General features: G+C 36.6%; 1 protein-coding gene across 1 annotated transcript in view; it reads right to left on the reverse strand.

Annotated features, from left to right (window-relative positions):
- Nucleotides 1–22,806, reverse strand: part of vwa8 (von Willebrand factor A domain containing 8) — a 509,572-nt gene that overhangs the window by 393,531 nt on the left and 93,235 nt on the right. The window lies entirely within an intron of this gene.

Below are 22,806 nucleotides of genomic sequence, written 5' to 3' on the forward strand. Positions count from 1 at the left end.
GTAAAAATAAACAAACTGGATATATTTCAAAACTTGACAATGCCCAATGGAACAATTTTTTTAAATCTGTAATTAATTCATACATGTTGAAAGAAATGCAACAAAAAGACTGGCAATAAACATCAGAAAACACTTTGAACAATAAAAACACACTTCTTTGGCATGAAATGCAAGAAAATTGAAATACTATGTGACTGTGACAGAACAAACAAGTATGCAATTTGGTGTTTATAAAATCCATGTTTGATCTTCTCAGACTTAGGCAGTTAAAATTAGTTTGCCATTCTACAATTTAACTTAAAGTCAATTCTCACTACCACTATAATCACATAATTATTTTTAATGTTAGTGACGCAGATGCACCAGAACCCTGACAGGCCACACACAATCACAGTGAGAATAGTGACTGAGTGACACAGTAATCCATTTCATTAATGCTGCTCTCTGGTCGTCTGAAATGATAAACAAACATTTCTGCTGCTTATTTTAAAAAAGCAGCATTCACCTGTTATTTAATAAAGAATATGCCTTTTTGACATACATACTGTATTTTTAACATAGATGCAGTAAATAGGGTATATAATTTAATATATCTTTACCTTTGTTCAGGGCTGTTCTCTTTAATTAGACTACAGAGATTGTTTTAAAAAGAGCAGAACTAACTGTTCTCCTCCAGCTTATGAGGTAAGAACAGAGCATATCCCTGCTTATTGGAGACTTAACTTGGTCTGAGGATTTGATTTTTAAATTTATGGCATTTTCAGTGGTAAAATATTCAATAAAAAACATCCTACAGGTATATTGAGTAAAACTGAAATACTTTGTTTTTTCAATTATTTCTATATGATAGCTGTTCCAAATATTTAAATTAAATTACAAAAGTTTTATTAGATAATACAAGGGTAAAATGTGTAAATGATGAAGGTATAAGAGTTATTAAGATCTAATAAAATAAAAAAAAATATTAAGAAAACATTAATCAACATTTATTAAAAAGCATTTAAAATAACAAGCAGAAAAAATGCTTCATTACTTGACTCTATTATTTGAATCAAGTATTTCCAGAGGACTTTATATTATGATTTTTCTTCATTTTAATTTATCATCTCTTAGAGCTCTGGTTGTTATATATATTGTCACAGAAAGCGGGTTGGCTGGCATCCTGAACAGGACGGAGGGTTCATTATCATCCAGCCCAACAGGTAGCAGCAGCTCTCCCATATACACTCCCACAAGGCTTCATGGAAACTGGAGTTCCAATAGGCAGCCCTGCTGGGTCTTGTGGGAGCCACCAGAGGGAGCTCTAGGGAGGAAGTTTCCTCCTTTTAGGGAGGTTTCACCTAACCTGGAAGTGCTTCGGGTGGATGAGGATGAAGCTCACTGAGCAGGAATGGAAGAGAGTGAAGAGACAGAATGAAGGAAGAAGACTTTCTGGAATTGTACTTGTGCAACGTTCAGAGAAGCCTGTGAGAGATAATTGAAACAATAAATCATTTGTTTGCACCCCAGACTTGTGCAATTGTGGTTGTGTTTGGGGTGCTGCAATGACCCCTACTGGTCACAAGTTTTTGAGGTCGCAGAACTCAGGTTTGGCATCAATTTTTGTATTAGAGATGGTTTCCTAATGGTTTAGTATTTTTGACTCTTTTTCAGTGCCAACTTTCTTCTCCTCGGCAGCACCATACTTAGTATTAATTGTTATGACATTACTATGCAATAACACTTGGAGGTGTGCAGTGTTAATGTTACTGCCACAATGGGAAAAAAGGATGGCATTGTGCACTTCCTGGTGATTCAAATTTACAGATTAATCAAATTAAATTTCTGCACATGATTGTAAGTATTCCATTTCTGGCTTTCACTTTGAATTTTGGTTTAATGGTTTGGTTGGAACAATAGACATGATAGATTTTCTGAAGATAGGATAGATGTTTTTCTGATTTTCAGACATTTCTCATCCTGACCATCTACATTATTACTAGTTTGTCATTCTTAATTTTGGTAATATAACACTTTTGTTGCTAATTCTTTCAGCCAGGTAACCATTCAGTCATCATTATAACGTACAGTGTGGGAAATAATTACTGAACGTGTCAACATTTTTTTCAGGCTATTCAAATGAAATCCTCACCAGACATTAGTATTAACTCAAGATTTCCTCAAATATAAAGAATTCACAACATTTAAGGCCATAAATAAAGGTGTGTGTAATAAAGTGGAATGGCACAGGGGAAAAGTATTGAGCACACTTAGAAAAAGCAATACACCAAGGCAAGGAAAGGCAAGGAACCAGCTGAAATCCTTAAGTAGTTAGAAAGTAATTCAACCTCCTATCTGTGCAAATTGATATCAGCTGGGTTAGTACATATTGGTGGGCTATAAAAAGGTGTCACACAACAAACATCTTATGAGGGGTAAAAGCAAAGAGCTCTCCAAAGGACTTTGCAACCTGAATGTTGCAAACTATATCAATGGAACTGGTTACAGATGTTTTTCAAAACTTCTGAATCTTCCAGTAAGCACCATTGGGGAAACTGTCTACAAGTGGAAGGAACATCACTCCACCATCAACCAGCCATGCACAGGAGCTCCTCACAAGATTTCTTACCAGGGAGCTAGAAGGACAGTATCCGAAGAGCCAAGAACCACTCTGAAAGAGTGCCAGAAAGACTTAGAGGCAACAGGTACAATTGTTACAGAGAAAACATTAGGCAATGCACTCCACCAGCATGCCTCTATGTGCACTCACCCTGCAAAACTCTGCAAGATTCCTGAAGAAAAGGAATGTTCAAGCTCGTTTAAAGTTTGCTTACGCAACATTTGGACAAGCCTATGAAATACTAGGAGAATGTAGTCTGTTCAGACGAGACCAAAGTTGAACTTTTTACTAACTTCATACTAAACACTATGTCTGGAAGAGAAATGGCACTGCACATCACCCGAAAAACACTATACCAACAGTGAAGTTTGAAGATGGAAGCATCATGGTGTGGGGATGTTTCTCATCTCATGGTACTGGCACAATTCATGTATTTCAAGGAACAATGAATGAGGCCATGTTCTGAGAGATTCATAAAATTAATCTGCTGCCGTCCACCAGGATGATAAGGATGAGATGTGAGTGGAACTTCCAGCAGGACAACGATCCAAAACATACAGCAAAAGAAACTCTGAGTTGGTTTCAGAGGAAGAATATCAAGTTGTTAGAATGACACAGTTAATCACCTGACTTAAATCCAATTGAACATTTGTGGAAGGAACTAAAGAGCAGGGTTCGCAAGAAGGCCACCCAGAATCTTAAAGATTTAAAGACAATCACTTTAGAAGAATGGGTCAAAATCATACCCGAGCACTACAAGCGATTTGTTTCTTCATACAGGAAGCATCTTGAAGCTGTCATTACAAACAAAGGCTTCTCCACTAAGTATTAAATTAGTGTGTTCAATACTTTTTTCTTTTGTCATTCCACTTTATTACATATACCTTTATTTATGGCCTTTAATGTTGTGATTTCTTTATATTTGTAGATTTCTTGAGTTAATACCAATGTGTGGTGAGAATTTAATGTCAATAGAATCATTGGAAATATATTTACTGAAAAAAAATGTTGACATCTTCAATACTTATTTCCTCAACTGGAATGATCATAGACCATTGTCAGCACATTTTGTTATAAGACATGACTCCACTGTGTGGTTCATTGTCTGTGGCTGGCCACAGTGTTTTTTATCTAAGAAGAGATTTGTGGGCTACCGCTCCAATGCGAAAGTGATTGAACATGTAGCCCAACTTACAAGATGACTGAAACTTGGTTGCTGAATTGTAAGGTCAGAAAGTAATGTCTGGAAAACAACTCTCACCAAGAACCAGGCTTTGAGCCGCTACTTTATTACATCGATATGAGCCCGGTTGGGCCTTACTGATTTTTGGATAGGTAGCCACAAAGAAGAATGTGTTAAATATGTCAGTATGTACTAATTATTTCTGGTTAGCTTGTGTCTTTACCAGCAGCTAACAGTTGAGGGTATGTGAGTCAATGTTGGCGCTGTAAGAACCAGAAGCCAGAAAAGATGAGTGAGTCGTACGATGCCAGATATTAATACTTTTTTCTTTTTTTAGCTGAGTATCAACTAGTTTAATGTGATTCTGGCCGAAATGGGATAGTGATATTCTGCATATGAGTAGCAGAGAGTCAGAACTAGGGTCTATAATCTATTTGTACATTTTCCACATGTACAGTAGACCTACTTTGACAGGAGGTTGTTTTTGCTCTTCAGGTCTGCAATGGTCATTGACATATGTTCCTTATATGATAATGTATAATCCAATGCAACTCACAGGTACACAGGAAAATAATAATGTTTCATCCCCCCTCCATTATTATTTATTGCTAGCTAGAGTGTGGCACTAGGGTTTTGGAGAAAGAATTACCTGGCCATTGTTTTTCAAGTATTTGGCTTCTGGTGCTAACATTAGTAATACCTAGATGATACAGAATAGTTGCGAATGAATGTTCAATTTCAGAAAATACTTTAGCTTGCATCGCACAGGAAATACCAACAGCTTAGATTAATCAATGGTTCTGCATGTCTGATAGACCGTTCATGAGCAGGTTTAGTTGACTCAGAGCTAGCACAGCTAGCTAGCTTTGGGTATGCCATGAACTAGTGTTGTCTCTTAAGCTGATGTAGAAGCAATGGTTTCTGAGAAGTAAATTGACAAGATGAACAAACCAATATTCTATCAATACTTCTCCAATTTTAAGTTTTTTTTGTTTTCTTGTTTTTTTTTCCCCCTTTGCTCAGGAAAGCATTTGCAGCATAAGAAGTCAGTTATATGACTTAATCACATATAGTGTTATGTGTTTGGTCAGAACTGATTATCACTACAACCCCAGGTGAAACTCACTGAAGCATAACTTCTAGCGCTAAGTAGAAACATATAGTGATTAAGTTAATAGAAGTTGTAAAACTTTCCATGGAGTTATGACTTTGGCTTACTACAAGATTTTTTTCTGTCATGATTCTTGTGAAAAGGACTACTAGCTAAGTATATCATCTAGCAAACACTTAGTTGTTTTAGTAATTCTGTTTGGATGTTGACATAGCCTGTCATAGAACTTGTTATGGCAGACTTTAAAACACTGACAGTAGATTTGTTTGAGGCCTCAATAACAGGAATATGTCTGCTTAGCTTTGTAAAGGGATTTTCTTACTAGCAGATGTGAAACCTATCAGTGATAATGAATATTCCCATTGAGTACAGAAAGATGCGTTTACTGGCTTGACCAAATGGTCAGCAATGTCAGGATCTTATTGCTTCAGAAATGCATGCTGCAAATTCAATATTCAGATATGGAACATACAGTCAGAAAACTGTTCTTTGAATAAGATGCATATGCTGCTTTGGACAGCACAACAGTGAAATGCATATAGCCTTGCCCAATGGAGATTCCTCAGTGTAGAATGGCAGGAATATTTTTCATTTTTTTTCAATAGAACTCTTTGAATTAGCTTTTTTTAAAGTTTAGATATTTCTTATCCATAAAACGGATGACCTGAAAGTTAAACATGACATGAATGATTGAAGAACAATGCTGGCTGGCTATAAGGGAAGTCAATCAAGGACAGAGCACAAACCTTGTATTGGGTGGCCACTGATGGAGAACACCCATTGTACCTCTTGTTGGGATGGTTATTTTTGAAATCACTCATGTAAATGGTGGAGTGGGGAAGTATGCTGCCATCAGTCCTTGGTTCAAAAGGAGGCCTGTACAAATGTGCAGTAGACATAATTCCAACCTTAACTAAATCATGAAGCAGAACACTGATGCAATACATCTACAATGCTTTTCCCAATGTACAGACTGCTTCCATGTTTGGCATGGAAATGGTGGCTAGTTAAGTCAAAGCCAGTGGTGCTAAAATAACCTACAAAGTCACTGTGCATCTTTCGAAGACAGATGAGCCTGTGATCATTACTGTCCGCAGTCAAGCTAATAATGGTACACTTAGCTCATAAAAGTCCTTTGATGATTAACTGAAAAATGAGTATTGCTGGACCATCAGCTAAGAAGTTGTTCACCATTTTATCTTGACTTATACCGATGTAGGATACTGCACTCCCTTGAGTCAGTCAGGGAGTTGCATCACTGGTTAATCTAACAAATCAGGTGCCTACAGAGAAGGTGATGAAGACAGAGATTCATTCTTCATCATGCTAGTAGTGATCATTTTGACACTTAATCAGCCAAACTAAGGACAACATCTAAATCCCTGATTTCTCTTCTGGCAGAAAGCATTCTAAATGATTATGTTTTCCTAGCATGACCAACAGCCTTCCATAATTTTATTTCACATATTTTCTTAAACTAAACTAAAATAATACACCAAAAAATGAAAAATGTAAGTGAAAGGAAGAAAGGCATTACAAAATGATGATTATGTCTTTATCTAAACCTTACTATAATAACCTGTAAGTCTGCTAACCAATGTTTTTCTCATAATTTATTTACTTAAAACAAAATACTGTATTATACAATACAAAAGATATATAAATGCATTCATCCATTTACAAAACCGACTAAATAAATTTGCCACGTTACTAAGAACCACAGTCAATCCCAGAAACATCAGCGGCCAGACAAGAACCAAACTTGGATGAAGACACTAGTCTGTCACTAGAGCCACCGGAAGATCGTCACGGAGCACCTGGAGCACATCTGGGGCAGTATAAAAGGTGTCGCCTCACTCCATTAGACACTAAGTATTACATAAAGCCCCTTTAAGAGTGACTCATCAGTAATATAATATTGAGCATTTTTAACAGAAGTATGGTTTCCAGAAATTCATCCAGCTGTAAAAAATGACAGCTCTTACAGCAGTTTCAGAGTTGCCAGTCAACCAGGATGAACCTATAAACTGGTCATTAGGCCATTACGCTGTGAGAGATAGATAGAGTAGCAGTTATGTCAAAATGAATTTATTGCAAACATATTTCTTCCAATTATGGCATATTGTAGCCTTTATATGTTGAGATATACTTCAACTTCCAACTATACTACCCTTGTACATTATAGAGATATTGTGATAAAATTTCCATGCAAATAAAGGTGACATTTCAAAACCTTACCAGTTCTTAGAGGATAATACTGTCAGCAGCCCTTAAGTAATGCTGCGAAGAGGATTTTATTCTTACACTGTATTATTGTAATACTTGCCACATAATCAGAGAGAGACTAGAAAACTCCAATTCCACCAACGTTTATTCAAGGTAAGGGTTAAACAATTCAATTTAAAACTGCACATTGCATTCAACTCTGCAAGCTCACTCAAAACCTAACAAGAATCGGATTAATTTCAGTGAAACAATCATCCAAATGGCGGCTTCTCTTAACCACTTTATCAAACCCTGCTACTGCTTTACACCCTATTTCACCTCTGTTTTTGGTCTTCTACTTGATAATGTTGGCATTTCAATATATCCTCACTCATTAACAGCCTCTTAACATTTGTGCCAAATGGAACTCTTCTGTTAGATGCAAAGTGTTAAATGGAGGACTTTGTTACACTGCTAGCTTGCATCTAATTTTACTTAAGTGGAAAAATTCTACTTGGCCTCCTATTATGCACTGCCTAAGGGAAGTGCTATATTACTTGAAGTGGTATAAAAATCAAATTTACTTGATGGGGTGAGCAGAGTTGTTTTATAAATATGTTAGGCTTTCTCCTTCTAGCCTCCAGAGTAGGTGCTGATGCTTTCTTTAATTTGCTGTTTATTAGCTTTAACTATTCACAATATAGAAGAAGGAAATATAAAAGAAAAGCGCTTATAAATAATTCATATACAATGCACTTGAATGTACTACATTGTTCTCCCAATAAATAAAACAAAAAAGAAATTGCCTGCTGCAAGGAATAAAACAGCCATTACAATGCATATTTTAAACAGCTGTTCTAGTGAAAATTTACAGTAGATACATATAAGAATGTTTTGCATAACCTGTAAAATAAATACAATGTCCTTTCAACTATATTTCCAATTATAAATCTTAACTGTAAACCACTTTTAGTTAATTTTATCAAGTTGATATATTTTGAAGTATGTTAAGTATGATGTTTTCAGCATTTGGAGATATGTGCATTTACAGACCTTTCACATTTATACACAATACCACAGAACCCAACAGTTTTTAAACAGATTTAGTTCTGATATCAAAAGTGTTGTGCAACAGCTAGATAAAAAATGAATACTTTCAGTTTTTTAGAACTAGACAACTTTTAGACAATGTACAAGAAGAAAATGTATAGCTTTAATTTGCTTCAAGTCTAAGCTTTTGCATAAAGTTAAAGCCAATTTCAAGTGTTTTTGTGCTGAGAATCTAATCAATAATTTTATTAAAGTGACATAAATATCTCCATGTCATGGTAAAAAGGCTTGCAACTCAAAGGATCTAAAACTATACCAGTGGGACCTGAAACTCTTGATAGTGAATGCGAAAGCTAGATTGGTCTATAGTGATGGGTCAGACAAAAATGACATGACATAAAGAACAAATAAAAGGGAAGGCTGCTAACTTGTATTTTAGACTGTTTTGTCCTAAGCTGTACCCACTGCTGAAAACTGTGGAAAGCTAGCCTTATTTATTGACAGACAGACAGACAGACAGACAGACAGACAGACAGACAGACAGACAGACAGACAGACAGACAGACAGACAGACAGACAGACAGATAGATAGATAGATAGATAGATAGATAGATAGATAGATAGATAGATAGATAGATAGATAGATAGATAGATAGATAGATAGATAGATACTTTATTAATCCCAATGGGAAATTCACATATCACGAATGTAATGGATTCTGTGTCCAGTCAGAAGAAGAGAAAGCCTGATTAAGAAGCACGTAGTGATTCATACACATAGAGCACATAGAAGAACACATACAAAACAAAGAATTTAACGTGCTACCTTAGATAGATAGATAGATACTTTATTCACATACTCCAGCAGCACCTTACTGATACAAAAAACAATATTAAATTAAAGATTGATAATAATGCAGGTAAAAACAGACAATAACTTTGTATAATGCTAATGTTTACACCCCCGGGTGGAATTGAAGAGTCGCATAGTTTGGAGGAGGAACGATCTTCTCAGTCTGTCAGTGGAGCAGGGCAGTGACAGCAGTCTGTCGCTGAAGATGTCTGTCTGGAGATGATACTGTTTAGTAGATGCAGTGGATTTTCCATAATTGATAGGAGCCTGCTGAGCGCCCGTCGCTCTGCCACAGATGTCAAACTGTCTAGCTCCATGCCAACAATAGTGCCTGCCTTCCTCACCAGTTTGTCCAGGCGTGAGGTGTCTTTCTTCTTAATGCTGCCTCCCCAGCACACCACCGCATAGAAGAGGGTGCTCGCCACAACCGTCTGATAGAACATCTGCAGCATCTTATTGATAGGCTATTTAGTTGAAGGCTAAGCTCACTGATGAAAACATTTGTTGCTATGAGCATGAGGATAGGGTCTTAAAATGCAATACTAAATGTCTGATGGATACAGGAATGTTACAAATGTAAATGTTTTCCCTGTAGGTGACAATGCCTGGGCCCCCTACTGGCGTAAGAAGAGGACAAGAAGTACCATATAATTATGGCTAAAACAGCAAGTGAGATAGGCACAATGGTTGGTACTTTGAATGTAGGATCCATGATATACTGTAAATAAAGATAAAGAAATTCTGTATGTGTAAGAGAGGAGGGTAATAGATGTACTTTATGTGCAGCACACAAGATGGAAGGAAGTGAGTGATTAGAAGATAAAAAATTTAAATTATACCATTGAGGATCAGTAAACTGAAGAAACTTGTCAACCTGAATATCATCATCAAGTTTGCAATACCAGTTCAATTTTCAGCTTTAAGTACTTTTTGTACAACTGATTTTTGGTTCTCATGCATAGTAAATATAATGCTATGTTAAGTCAATTACCTACAGTGGGTACAGAAAGTATTCAGACCCCCTTCAATATTTTACTCTTTGTTATATTGCAGCCATTTGCTAAAATCATTTAAATTAATTTTTTTCCTCATTAATGTACACACAGCACCCCATATTGACAGACAAAAAAAAGAATTTTTGAAATTGTTGCAGATTTATTAAAAAAGAAAAACTGAAATATCACATGGTCGTAAGTATTCAGACCATTTGCTGTGACACTCATATATTTAACTCAGGTGCTTTCCATTTCTTCTGAACATCCTTGAGATCACCCTCATTTGAGTCCAGCTGTGTTTGATTATACTGATTGGACTTGATTAGGAAATCCACACACCTGTCTATATAAGACCTTACAGCTCACAATGCATGTCAGAGCAAATGAGAATCATGAGGTCAAAGGAACTGCCTGAAGAGCTCAGAGACAGAATTATGGCAAGGCACAGATCTGGCCATGGTTACAAAAAAATTTCTGCTGCACTTAAGGTTCCCAAGAGCACAGTGGCCTCCATAATCCTTAAATGGAAGACGTTTGGGACGACCAGAACCCTTCCTAGAGATGGCCGTCCGGCCAAGCTGAGCTACTGGGGGAGAAGAGCCTTGGTGAGAGAGGTAAAGAAGAACCCAAAGATCACTTTGGCTGAGCTCCAGAGATGCAGTCAGGAGATGGGAGAAAGTTGTAGAAAGTCAACCATCACTGCAGCCCTCCACCAGTCAGGGCTTTATGGCAGAGTGGCCTGTCGGAAGCCTCTCCTCAGTGCAAGACACATGGAGTTTGCTAAAAGACACCTGAAGGACTCTGAGATGGTGATAAATAAGATTCTCTGGTCTGATGAGACCAAGATAGAACTTTTTGGCCTTAATTCTAAGCGGTATGTGTGGAGACAACCAGGCACTGCTCATAACTTGTCCAATACAGTCCCCACAGTGAAGCATGGCGGTGGCAGCATCATGCTGTGGGGGTGTTTTTCAGCTGCAGGGACAGGACGATTGGTTGCAATCGAGGGAAAGATGAATGCGACCAAGTACAGGGATATCCTTGACAAAACCCTTCTCCAGAGTGCTAAGGACCTCAGACTGGGCCGAAGGTTTACCTTCCAACAAGACAATGACCCTAAGCACACAGCTAAAATAACGAAGGAGATGGCTTCACAACAACTCTGTGACTGTTCTTGAATGGCCCAGCCAGAGCCCATGACTTAAACCCAATTGAGCATCTCTGGAGAGACCTACAAATGGCTGTCCACCAATGTTTACCATCCAACCTGACAGAACTGGAGAGGATCTGCAAGGAGAAATAGCAGAGGATCCCCAAATCCAGGTGTGAAAAACTTGTTGCATCTTTCCCAAGAAGACTCATGGCTGTATTAGCTCAAAAGGGTGCTTCGACTAAATACTGAGCAAAGGGTCTGAATACTTAGGACCATGTGATATTTCAGTTTTTCTTTTTTAATAAATCTGCAACAATTTCAAAAATTCTTTTTTTTTGTCTGTCAATATGGGGTGCTGTGTGTACATTAATGAGGAAAAAAATTAATTTAAATGATTTTAGCAAATGGCTGCAATATAACAAAGAGTGAAAAATTGAAGGGGGTCTGAATACTTTCCGTACCCACTGTAATAACAATGTCACACAGTCCTGGGGCCTCATGCATAACGCAGTGCGTAGAATTCACACTAAAACATGGCGTACGCACAAAAAAATCCAGATGCATAAATCTGTGCTTTCGCCAACTTCCACATTCTTCTGCTCCATAAATCATGGTCAGTGTGAAAAGTAACGCACATGCACGTGCTTGCTGCCCCACCCAAACTCTTCCCAGAATTACGCCTCTTTGAATATGCAAATCAATATAAATAGCCCTTAAGCTCAGCGTTCTATGAAAAGACAATGGCAAAAGCACGGGGGAAAATAGAAGAATTTCAGCAAATACCAAGTGGAGGCAAGGAAAATCGTACTATTTGTTGGTTTAAACAGTGGTATAAACAACAAAAGGAAGTTGATCAAGTGACATAGAGTGTCGGAGAAACTCGAAAGCTCAAGTTCACAAAGTCGCACAGTGCCCGAAATAAAAAAGAAGTTGTCAGATATCAAATTAGCTGTGAGAAGGCAAGTCATAGCCCACCATCTGAGTGTCATATGAAAGCTTATTAGGGTACAGAGAAGAGAAAAGAAAAAAAAAATAGGGACACAGTGAGAAAAAAGCACGAAATGTCAACTTTAATCTTGATATTTCCACTTTAATCACGTAGTTTATTTTGTCATTAAAGTAGAACATCATAAACTTCATCTTTAAATCGTTTAATTTACTAGTTTCTCAAATACCATCGTAACTAAGGTAGCACGTTAAAGTCTTTGTTTTGTATGTGTTCTTCTATGTGCTCTATGTGTGTGAATCACTACGTGCTTCTTAATCAGGCTTTCTCTTCTTCTGACTGGACACAGAATCCATTACATTCGTGATATGTGAATTTCCCATTGGGATTAATAAAGCATCTATCTATCTATCTATCTATCTATCTATCTATATTACAGCTCTCTGAATAGTTAAAATACTGAGATGTATACTTGATATCATTTTCATGATGATAGCAGTTAAAGCATGTTATTAAAGAGCCAGTGTCACAGTGGTGCAGTGATAGTGACGAGCTGGCGGCCTGTCCAGAGATTTTTCCTGCCTCCCGCAAGATGCTTTCTGCGCCGTGCGCTACCTTCGATGAAATAATTTATTGCAGCAGTACTGTCTCTTTCAAACGTACTAACTTCCAATTCCTGTCTTTACTTTTCTTTCTCCATGTAACCAATCGCCACACAATCAGCTCTGTAATAGAAGTTAAGCCATCTATAAGCGTAGAACTCCAATTCTTCAAAACTTTTAAGGAACATTGAAATATCTTCGTAGTACAAGTTTAATTATTCCATACATACTATCCTTCTAGTGTCGCGCCAGCGCGAGAATACAGCACGAGGCAGGAACAATCCCTGAACTAGCTAACATGTTTAAAATATAGACTATTTAAATGGGGGCGGCACGGTGGCGCAGTGGGTAGCGCTGCTGTCTCGCAGTTGGGAGACCCGGAATCGCTTCCCGGGTCCTCCCTGCGTGGAGTTTGCATGTTCTCCCCATGTCTGCGTGGGTTTCCTCCGGGTACTCCGGTTTCCTCCCACAGTCCAAAGACATGCAGGTTAAGTCCATTGGCAATTCTAAACTGTCCCTAGTGTGTGCTTGGTGTGTGTGTGTGCGTGCGCGCCCTGCCCGGGGTTTGTTTCCTGCCTTGCGCCCTGTGTTGGCTGGGACTGGCTCCAGCAGACCCCCATGACCCTGTAGTTAGGGTATAGCGGGTTGGATAATGGATGGATGGATTATTTAAATGATGTTAACATTTTATCTGTATAATGTAATAAACATATTTTGCTGCTTTTAATCTTAAAAATATTGTCATCATTTGTAAATACGCACTTTATAAAGTGGCTCAGGTTGTGCAACATTATAACTGTATCGCAAGTTTACAGTGAGTTAATTGTACTTATAAGTACAAACAGTTCTATAAGGAGCACTTGATGGACTGATTGAGTGCGTTTATAGTTCTTAGGATGAAACTGTTTCTGAACCGCGATGTCCCTACAGGAAAGGCTCTGAAGCATTTGCCATCTGAGAGCAGTTCAATAGGCAGCATGGCTGAGGCAGCGTGTGCTTGATGCTGTATACCGATAATTCTCTTTCAAATCAGCTGTTGTAGAGCTGTGATTCCACACTCAGATACAGTGATATAAATACTTCGAGTGGTGCAGTGAGAGTAATATGGAAAAAGATGATCCGCTATGGCAACCCCTAATGGGAGCAGCTGAAAGAAAAAGAAGGTGCAGTGAGAGGAACAATGCTAAAGCAGCTATGGTATTTGGAATAGTTTGGTCATTCCGTGGACCATTATATTGTTACAAGTTAATTACAATAAGATGCCTTAAACTAATTAACAATATGCGGTTAATTTCAGTGTATTTATAAAGCTGCGTCAGGGATGTGCATCTAAAAAAGAAAGGGAAACCGCACTTGAACAAAAGCACTGCTTTGACGCTGGGTGCTGCCAGTTTGCAAGACCGAGCAGAGAACTTGCGTACACCAGGTTTTGAGCTAGCGTGAAAATGTGCGTGGCTTTATGCCAAGTTTATGTTTTATACATTGCGATTTGTTTGCAGTCAAAGCAAACAATTACCTAATCCTAAATGCAACAATGTAGTTAGAATACCTAACTTAGTAGAAAGAATACAATTAAATAATATTTAATTTTATTAAGAAAACTAATACAGATTATCACTAATATTAATTATTAGTAATTATTACTAATAAATCAGATTCACACACATGAAAACTCCAACCACACAAAAATAAAATTTGAATCATCTCTTGGAACAGTGAGACAGCAGCACTAATCATTGCGACCCAGCACATTTACACATGACTATCTAGTACAATACAGAAGATAAAATATATAAAAATAAATAGTAAAATATGGAGAGTGTAGAAAACATGTACCATTACAAAGTCACAGCAACAAAGAAAGATGACATTTTACTTAAATTTAAGTGTATTTTCAGTATGTATTAAATGTCCTTAGAACGCAAAATAAAAAAAAAGTCAGTAATATGTTACTTTCTTCTTGATAACACAGGAAAATAAAAATGCAATAGTACTGACTGGCAGAGCAACAGAAAAGGATTACAGAAGTATGGAAAAAATATTGAAGCCTTTAGTTGATATTTTAAGTCCTCACTGATGAAAAGTGGAGGAAGGAATATTCTTTGTCAAAAACGGCTGGAAGTCTACTTGCTTTATTTATTTATTTTTTTGTTTTAATCTATTGTCCTGAAACAATGTAATTTAATGTATAACACAGGTTGCTGTTATGTACTCTGTCCCACTTCCTGAATTAAAATATTGTTTTTACTTTAGCATTTCCCTTATGATTCAATCTCCATTCATAGTAAAAGGAAAAGGATTTCTTCACTGGCTACAAATGGTGACCTGAGCTGAGTATGATAGAATATGAACAATGTGTTTATGATTATAGAAACTCTGAACATAACCAGATGTCACAATTTACAAAAACCTTTGGACTGAAACTATTTTAATTTCCAGTTTATAAACCCACATTGAAATTACTCTTATACATCCTAAAAATGTGGCTAAAAAGGCATAAACTAGCTGAAATGAAAAGTTACATTCAAAAATAAAGAGCACAAATCTCAATGACAAAAAAATGGAAGTGACCTCAAAAAACAATTATTTCATGCAATCATGGAAATTCTAATTCTGTAGGTAGGCCTCAGTAGTAAGCCAAATTTCAAATCAACCATGCAAGAAAACAAATTCAATAATTTATAAAGCAGCACCTTGCAAATGTAAAAAACTACCAAAGGTTGTAAAGTTCTCCAAAGTATAGGCTGTGAGATCAAATAAACATCTTCTGCAGCATTTAGAGAGAGTGCTAAAGTGATAATACTGTATTTAGTGGAATGGTTTGACTGTATTTTGGTAAACAGTAAATGAATGATATTAACTTTCAAATGAATAAGTGGTATACAATAGAATTATCACACAAAAATGTAAACATCAAAAAGAATATTAAAAAATAAACCAGATGTTTTTAAAGAAAATGCCAATCGTGAATCACATGTATTATAGACATTATCCTTCTATTTCAGCATTCTTCACTCCACGATATATTCCTTATTTCATTTATTAAGGTCAATCTATCTGTATCACAAGAAGTTTCCTTTAGTTATTAAATTGCTTCTTAAAATATTTTTTCTCTATATTAATTATCTGCTATATAAAGCATTTTATACTACAACTGTCAATTACCTGACAACTTTTCAATTTTCTGTATATTCTCTGAAGATTTACACTTTTACAGTAACTGCTAAAAATAGGTGCTAAATAAATAGGGCTACCCTCAAAGGTATCAATACAAGGTCAAGGATATTTTATGTTCAACCTCACACTCAGTCTCACTACATATGCAGTTAGCTAGAATTTAACTGACTTATTTTAAATTCATCCATATCTGATTTAAGTATTCTCACACCAAATGGAGGTACTATGAACGTAATGAAGTAGTACAGACAATTTCTAGGTGCAAAAGATTATTCCTCCAATTACCCATGGCCTTACTCTTCAGGTTTAAGAGGAATAAGGCAGTGTCAAACAGTAATAGTCAGGCGTTAAGTTAAGGTTCTATTCATAATGTAATGAAAGTTTTTCTCAAAAACTATTAATATTTTGGATTATTGTTTTAATATTACATCTGTAATATCATTGTGACACCATTTTATCTTGTTGTCATCTCTTTTATCACTGTAGAAAAAGATCAGCCAAACAGCAGTTAAAGTAAATGGACAGGAAAATGAACACTGTTTGAAAGAATAATCACTGAACAAGCAGTTTGTATAATAATAACAGTGACATCTGGCATTTACTCCCACATCTGGCTTTAGCTGAATGGATTTTCCTGACAGTTCTCCATAATGGTTTTCAATTGAAGTTAACCTGGATTCACTCAGACCCTTTACATTTCTCACATTTACATTATCTACTTGAAATTTAAGTGGCACTCCCAAAAATTTGGTCAGTCTCATATGCCCTTAGACAGTACTGTAGGATAGAGAAAAATAAGGTTTCTCCACTTTTTATGAACTACCCTCTCCTTGACTTTCCTTTCTCTCTGTCTCTCCCCCAGTGCAAATCCTGAGTATGCTATGCAGACTACATTATGGAAACTTATATATACTGCTTGGAAACATGATACCCCATCCTCTAACTCACTTTCATGAAATATTGTCTTCAAGGTTTGTCAAGTACTGTATATGCTAATCAATACTCCATTTTTAGGCACCATAGTTTGTGAGTATAACAGCTAAAAGAGCCTGAAACGTCTGTCTTCTTTACCTAAAATAACTACCTTATCCTGAAACTTCTGACTTCCTCACATAAAAAAATTCTGAACATTTTTGTCACAGCCTAGCAGCAACAATTAAGAAATATAATGGAATATGGGAGTCAAAGTAAGTAGTTCAATTAAGTTGATCTATTCCGTACCAAAAGAAAAAAATAATTTTGTGCATTGCTTTTAGATCACTCCTCAGGAGTGTCTTGCTATATGAAATTCTGATGATCCTATTTGTCACCCCTGTTCCTGCAACTCTCCAGGTATCTTTCTTCATATCCATTGGATGTGTCCTTCTATCTCTGTTTTTGACCGACTGTATCTGACTTTTTCCTCATCCGTCCTCCCCTCTGATATTCAATTTGGTCCTCATATTATCCTTGAGGACCATTCCTACCATAAATCTTTGGGGGCTCAGGTTTTGGATGGAAAAAAGAGATGGATGTTATTTACTTCACAGCACATGAAGGACAAAGCATATTTTTTGATTAGTAAGTATTCCTGACACATTTCTAGTATTCAGTGTTTAAAAGGGAATCCTATTCAGTTAGACACACTCACTGATATCAATTAATTCCCAAATGCATGGGGAGAACAAGGAAACTCAGTGCAGACCTTGGTCATATGAGGCAAAAATGACATCTCTGCACCACCCTTCTGCCAGTGTTAAATCATCTGTACTAAACTTAATAAACTTTAACCTGATTAAACATGTACTTATAATTTTGTTTAGTTTCTATTGCCTGATTGCATGCTACATGTCTGCTTAATCTCTCCATCAAGAGCTGTTACTAGAGAACTGGAGCATGTCCATGCATGGTAAAAATGGCAGGAGCAGGCAATACCTTTATGAAACAACGCAACAATTTTGCAAAATAACACAATAACTATTGTGAAATAATGCAATACTTTTGTGAAATAACACCACTTTTTTGAAAAGCTAAATTAAGCTTTTGTAGAATTCATCATTTTTCAATTTCATTTAGTTTGAAGATCAGGAGCACAAATCTACTGTGCATCCAGCCTGTGCATTCTAAAATGACACTCTGAAGTACAATTAATTTGGAGCAATCACACATTGCCCACCAAAAGCTATTTTGCTTATTTTCACTACAAGTATCTATATTTACTTCTTTTTGTTTATTTCTCCTTGCAGTGTGATGGCACTTCCCTCATAGGTCATGTAGTGCTCACTTTGTTTCCACTCTTCCGTGTAGTATATTTTATAGGGTTGGGTTGAAGGTAGGGGTGTGGTATGTTCTTAAAATATTTTGTTCTTCTTTTTTGACATTTTTTGGCCGAAATTCTTTTTTAATGTACCTTTGTGTGGTACGGTTGAGTAAAAGAGTAGTGCAAAAAATACAACTGTTAAAAGCAACTCAGCTGAGCTTGAACTGTTACTGTCTAGGTCTGTTTAATGAATTTGTGTCAACAATGAAACATATTACATTTGAGTTTTGTATAACTACAATAATGAAATGTGCAAAAGTTATTACTGTATGTACAATTGATAAGTATTGATTTGTGTTGGTTCAATAAAAATAAGTAGCATTGTTGATTAAACTCAACTTTTTCCTGATGAACTCCACCACATTTTCGATTTTGCCTTTCTTAAGTAATGTGTGCCTGTCAATGTTATACTTATCCCCATCTTTCATTTTAGTAAGGTTTCTATTATTAATAAGATATAATTATGTGCAGCTACATTAAATTCCAACTCATTTATTCAATTATTCATCCTTCTAGCATCAAGCAAGGCAAAGCAACACTTATTATAATAATAATTTTATTTTGGCTTCTTAACTGTTGGCTAGAAGTTTCAAAGATACCTTGTATATTTGTATTAATAGTCCAGTTAATTTCTTTATGTGAACCTATAAATATGACCTGTACCAAACGTTCTACACCTCCATTTCCTAGTTTACATAATTCTCAAATAGTCTCTTCATATACCTCTGCAATACATTGGTTTCCCTACAGTTCAAATGTAACATATCATGGAGGAGAACAGGTCCCATCTGTTCCAGAAGGAACTTCAATGCTCCATAAGCTTATGCTCCTCTATTCAACACCAAGATCTGCACCATGTGGGGAAACTTTCTAAACTCCTCAGTCTTACATGGAGTGTGGTACAGGAAGAACTTCAAAGACGACTTGTCAGTTCTCATCCTTAGCCTAGATCAGGGTGCTCAACTCCAATCCTGGGGGTCTACAGTGGGTTCATGATCAATAAATAAATAATCTGTAAAAACTAAGGTGATGAAATGGAGGTTAAAAATCATCCAATAAATATTCCATTAAAACAGGTTAAAAATCCAAAGAGACAGATACTTTTAAAATACAATCAAAAGCCCCTATGCTTCTCTTCTAACTTGGGGTCTCCTGCTGGCAGGTGCAGTTATCCTTCACTGACAGGCCCAGATCGCCACTGCCCATGGCCCCAGCAGGGTGCCGCTCTGAACCTCATACATCTCCCACTGCCAATTCCTTGGGGCCTGCGGAAACACCATCAGGTACAGGTCCCTGCTACCCATGGAACCCAGCCAGGCTCCCAAACCAAGCTTCACACATCTCCCACTGTCAGTCCCTCGGTGTCTGCGGTTCATTGCATATCAGGGTGCTGCTACTCCCTGGGAGATCGGTCAGCAGAAACGCCCCTTTCACAGCCTCAGGCTGCTTCAGCCCTGAAGTTCACTCCTGAGCACCTGCTTCGTGCTACTTTCAGCACTAGTACTCACTCTCTCTCTCTACCCCCCAGTTCTTCCTTCTTCTCTCCATTTAATCTCTGCTCTCCTTCCTTGTCTTTCTCCGTCCATTCTTATTCTTTCCTTTCTCTATCCGATCTCTTTCTTGATTCTCAGCTCTCCTTTATATGCTTCTGTGGGCACAGCGTCTCAGTCGTGAACCACAGAAAGCCAATGAATCAATCAAGACAGACCACACCTTCAAGTGCAAGTGCAACCCCATCTCAGTCACTCCACAAACCACCCGCAGCCATGTGAGCATGAACCCACAGAGACTGAGATGGGTATTTATTTATTTAAAAACTGCCCACTGATTCCTAAGCCATTAACCCTCTATATCACACACACTTTCTAAAGAGTCTCATTCTGGTTGTTTTCATCCACACCAAAGTGCAATTGACATGTTCACATCTACATAAACAAACCTTGATCCAAACAAATTAGGTGTGAAAATGCCTTAAAACTGACCCCAAAAAGACATTTCTTTAGTATTAAATAAATTGGGTTTAATTAAAAAATTGGTTAAAGCAAAAACCTGCAGCCACTGCAGAGTTCTAGGACCGAAGTTGTGTACCACTGTTGTAAATAAGAAAAATAATTTTATGTACTGGGTTAAAATCATGTGTATTTTATGTTTTATTGTTATTTTTATTAATTTGAATAATTACTTATTTAATTATGTTTTTATATGTTCTGTTAATTTAATTTATGATGTTGTAATTATGTACTGTTGATTTAAATGTAGTCATGTTCCTTGTTGTTTGAGAGTCAAGCCCCATGACACTCGGCCAACCTAATATAACCACTCCTGAGCCCTATTTATACTGAGCAAGACAGCTTAGAAGTAAAGATCATTTGTATTTGGCGGAGTTATTGTGATTATTGCTGATTTTTGCTGTTGGAATTTATGTGTTTTTGAAAATATTTGTTACATCTTAAGGATTCCAATTACTGGACTGTGATTAGGACTTTGCTTACTGAGGATTGCCATTTAGTCATCTCCAAATTGCTTCTATTTTGCACTTTTCAACCCTTCTTTGCATTGTTGATATTCTTGTAATAAATAACTTTTTTTTTAAATTTTATTGATTTTATTGTAATCATTCCATACAAATAGATCAATTTTTACAAAAAATAGGATTGAAAACAAATCAACCCCCACCCCTGAGAAAGAGAGCATGGCCAACGGAGTAAAACTTAAAGCTAGTAAAAAATAAATAAATTGATGAGTTTAATAGGTGGGTACAGATAAATGGAGAAGAAAAAGAAATGGGAAGAGAATCTACTACCTCAGTGCTTTAAGAGCTTATTCTAAAATATTATTGATTAGATCCTGCCAGGTTTTGAAAAAGTTCTGCACAGATCCTCTAAGTGAGAATTTGATTTTTTCCAATTTCAAATAATATAAAACATCAGTTACCCACTGACTTAAAAGAGGAGAGTTAGGATTCTTCCAGTTTAGCAAAATAAGTCTGCGTGCCAATAGTGTAGTGAAGGCAATCACAGTTTGTTTGTCCTTCTCCACTTTAAGCCCATCAGGAAGAACACCAAACACAACTGTTAGTGGATTAGGAGGGATTGTCACACCAAGGCTGTCTGAAAGGCACTTTAAAATTTTTGTCCAGAATGATGTTAATTTGGTGCAAGCCCAAAACATGTGACCCAGTGAGGCTGGAACTTGATTGCAGCATTCGCAGGTTGGATATTGCCCTGGAAACATTTTTGACAGTTTTCAGCGAGACAGATGTGCTTGATATATAATTTTGAGTTGAATAATTGTATGCTTTGCGCATATGGAGCTCAAGTGAATTCTCTGCATTGTTACCTTCCACTCCTTTTCTGATATGTTGAGTGAGAGATCCTTTTCCCATTGTCCTCTTGAATCTTTGAAAGGGAGTGACTGTAAAATAATTTTATATATTGCAGAAACGCTGTCTGAGTCCTCGAAACTGAGCAATATTTTTTCTAGCATAGAGGAAGGTGGCAAAAGATGAAAATCGGGCAGGTTCTGTTTAACAAAGTTTCTAATTTGAAAATAGTGAAAGAAATGTGCTGCTGGAAAGTTAAATTTGGAATGTAATTGTTCATTGGATGCAAAGATGTTGTCTATATAAAGATCTCTAAGTAATTTAATCCCAAATGTTTTCCAAATATTAAAAACTGCATGTTTGCTAGGGTTGAAAAAGGTGGTTCTCATGCAGAGGTGCCACAGATAAAAGATTCTCCATCTTAAAATGCTTTCTACAGTGGTTCCATATTCTGAATGAGTGAAGCACAATTGGATTATTAGTATATTGGCGATAACTTGCATTAATAGGGGCACAAAGCAGGGAATATAAAGAAGTACTGCAGGATTTTATTTCTATTGCGCATCAAGCCTGTGTATGTTCATCTATTTGTGTCCAGGTTTTTATAGCTTGTAGTTTGCTGCCCAGTAATAAAACTGAAAGTTGGGTAGAGCCATGCCACCTTCTGCCTTAGGCCTTTGTAGGGTCGCTCTTTGAATAGGTGGATGTTTTAAGTTCCAAATAAATGAGGATATGGTTGAATCTAATTGCTTAAAAAATTATTTATTGATGTATATTGGAATGTTTTGAAATAAAAAGAGATGTTTAGGAAGGATATTCTTAACAACATTAATTCTTCCTGCAAGAGTGAGATGAAGGGTTGACCATCTATGCAAGTCTTGCTTAATTTTTTCCATACAGACGGCGAAATTGTGTTGATAAAGAGCTTTATGTTTATTTGTAATATTTACCCCATGGTATTTAAACTGATCTGCAAAGATAAAAGGGAAAGTGTCCAATCTACAACATTTATTTATACAGCACATGTTCATACAAATGATGTAACTCAAAATGCTTTACATAATGAAGAAAGAAAAAAGAAAAATATTAACATAAGGTTAAGCTAATACTAAGTAACAAAGAATAAAGTAAGGTCCGGAAGGAAAGAAAAAAAAAACTCCAGAGGGCTAGAAGAAGAAAAAACCAAAACATGCAGGGGTTCTGAAGCCATAAAACTGCCCAGCCCCTATTGGGCATTCTAACTAACATAAATGATCTAAATTAGTCCTCATAATTTTCAGGATTTACATGGAAGAGTTGGATGATGATGGT

The sequence above is a fragment of the Erpetoichthys calabaricus genome, chromosome 4 (assembly GCF_900747795.2).
Source record: "Erpetoichthys calabaricus chromosome 4, fErpCal1.3, whole genome shotgun sequence".
Classification (NCBI taxonomy): domain Eukaryota; kingdom Metazoa; phylum Chordata; class Cladistia; order Polypteriformes; family Polypteridae; genus Erpetoichthys; species Erpetoichthys calabaricus.